Source organism: Choristoneura fumiferana, chromosome 2, assembly GCF_025370935.1.
Source record: "Choristoneura fumiferana chromosome 2, NRCan_CFum_1, whole genome shotgun sequence".
Lineage (NCBI taxonomy): Eukaryota > Metazoa > Arthropoda > Insecta > Lepidoptera > Tortricidae > Choristoneura > Choristoneura fumiferana.
Genome location: NC_133473.1, coordinates 21,956,096 through 21,959,128, shown reverse-complemented (window position 1 = coordinate 21,959,128; position 3,033 = coordinate 21,956,096).

The window sequence follows — 3,033 nt, the reverse complement described above, 5'->3', positions numbered from 1 at the left end:
TGATAATCCGAAGCATTATGTCTTCCTATTATCATGCTTTACGATTTCCGTGATTGAAATAAATAAAAAACCTAACCCGGCGGGTCGGATCTGCTCCGACTATATCGATCTCGCTGCGCTCGGCTCGATCCGCGGCGAAAATGTCTATTCATTGAATCGATTGGATTCAGATTATCACGTCGTACATTATCACTACGTACATTACAGCCGGCAATATTTTGTACGCCTTGATATGCGGACCATATAATTTACGGCATGATAATCGGAAGCAATAGTAATGCTTGGATTATCACGTCGTACATTATTGCGCGTACATTCCGAGTTGTACGTTATTGTTTCCCACGATGTCCTTTAGCAAAGTGGTGACGGCGACGTGGTCGAATGTGACAGGGGGCAGCTTACGCAGCTCCTTTGCCACAAAAGAGGGCACTTCGTCCGGATCGGTCGCCTTGAACATCGTGATGATGTCCTGGAGACTTCACTCCGCCATCCCTTCTGCGAGACGGCATCTGGTCGGTCTTGCCGAGCGTCTGGAAGAGCAGCGCCTTGCCATTGCAAATCTCATCCTCCTTGAAGTACTTGCAGATCTGCACGATGCTGACTTCAAGGTGTCGATGGCTTTTTGAATGAACGCCAACAGTTCATTCGCAATGAGTTGTTGCGAACTCATAGCGAAGTCAACGGGTAGCGGTTAGGCCGCGCTACGCGATTTCGCAATCTTTCGGTGCAGTGAGACACGTCCGTGTCCGAGCGTTGCACGCACTGCACTGTCGGTTAAAAAATACAACCGAATTGATAACCTCCTCCTTTTTGAAGTCGGTTAAAAAAGACTGCAACGAAAAATTTATGGGCAGTCGGCAGTTGCGGTTACGTTGCAGTCCGTGTGTACTGGCCCTTAGGTCACATGAAATTAAAATTAATTATGTAATTATTTGATGAGAATTTTCTTAGACGGTTGAATATTCATGTACAAACAATGAAACGGCCCAAACTTGGGGTACAAGTGTGACATTTAAATAAATATTGTTGAATTTTTGCACTTTTTCTGTTAGAGACATAGATCTGTATTGTTTTGTGATAAAACAATTTGTGATAAATAGTCGGTTGTTTTTGTTTTGGCTAGCTTGTCGCTTGCGAATTGTTGTTATAAATGTAAATAGATTTTATTTATAATCAGTTGTTAAATAAAATGTTTAATAAACGCTATTGGTTTTACATCAACCTATAATTTAACCCCGATCTATGAGAATGAGAGTTTATTACAATACACTACAAATATGTATACTTATTGAACACATAATAAGGACAATAAGTTTACACAAATATAAAATGCAGGGTAGACTACTGTCTACCCTGCATACCTGGCTGCTGGTACTACAGTACTACTTATTATACTTAACAACATAAATGTACTATACTATGGGTGTAATAGTTTTGTATACAATGTCTCTTTCTTTACTGACCATCCCAGTCTATATGTCGGCGGCCGATCGTAAAATCCGCCAGATCACGAAAATCCTAGGCATATCGTGAAATGCCGCCATTTCATGAATTGGCTAAGGGACATCCGCCATATCGTTCAAAACTCACCGTTTAACGATTTGCCTAGTGACGTTTAGGCAGATCATGAAATTCCTAGGCATATCATGAAGCGCCGCCATTTCATGATTTGGCCAGTTTAGGCAGATCATGAAATTCCTAGGCATATCATGAAACGCCGCCATATCGGTTCTGGCACTTCGCCGGCCGCTGCCGCGGCACGCTCGCTTCGCTCGCTCGGCTCGTGCGTCGTGATCACAATTAAAACTAACCACTCCTCGCTTCGCTCGTCGTACCTAAATTTTTTCTATATAATAAGTGACAACTAGTGAATACTTTATTTATCAACAAAATACTAACCTCTAAAATACGGGCAGACGTCCATGTTTTTTCACATTGTGCACAGAATACGTTTGATTCACATAAAAAGAACGGAGCTGATGTTCAAAAGCTTCTTTTGCACTTCTATTTTGAATTCAATCACTAGTTTCGGTTTAAAGATCATTTTGTTGCGACGCCGACATTTTTCACGCGCTAAACAAACACGACCGGTCAGCTGGTCACGGCCGCCATTGCATACGCAGCGCCACCAGTGGCCAAAAAAGAAACTATTTTACGATGTGCCCGGTATAGAGCTAGGAATATCGACGAATGCGTTACTCTAATCGATCTGCCGTATTATTTCTCAGGCACATCGTGATATGCCTGGCCAACGTTTAGGCATATCATGAAATGGCGGCGTTTCACGATATGCCTAGGAATTTCGTGATCTGGCGGATTTTACGATCGGCCGCCGACATATATACGTCCCACTGCTGGGCACAGGCCTCCTCTCAGAACAAGAGGGCACATGAGGAGGGGAGCAGAGGGGGTCTTTCTTCACTGAACCCCCCTTCAAAAAACAGGTTTTTACTTACACTTACACTTATAGAAAGAAGCTCACTCGACCTCACCCGCGACCTTATGATAGCTACGTTTATGCAAGAAACGTGTGTTCATGCAGATCCTCCACCTCCACACCACTCAAACCACACAAACCCTGATAGATGGGTTTGTGTGATTTGTGTGTGTTCCACCACCACACTACACTGACGCGTTTCGAACTCAACTAGAGAGCTCATCTTCAGAGCAACAACCGTTCACAATGCTACCAGAATTACCAGATGTTAGACTCAAATTAAGCTTTTATTCTAGGTCCATTTTTAGGATTCCGTAATTTAAAGGTAGAATTAAATTAAAATTAAGAATCAAAATTCATCATTTTTTTAATGTTTAAATTTACTTACCCATAAAAGTAAACAAAGTATGGAGACTTCCATAATTTAACATTGATTCCAATTGGTCCAGTACTTTCGGAGCAAATCGGTTGTGACAGACAGACAGATGAATAATGAGGCTTCCGTCATTTCCTTTTGAGGCACCGAACCCCAAAAAGTGCATCCTAAGTTTCGCCACCATTTCTATCTGGCCAGTAACCTTTTTTCTTGTATCGAC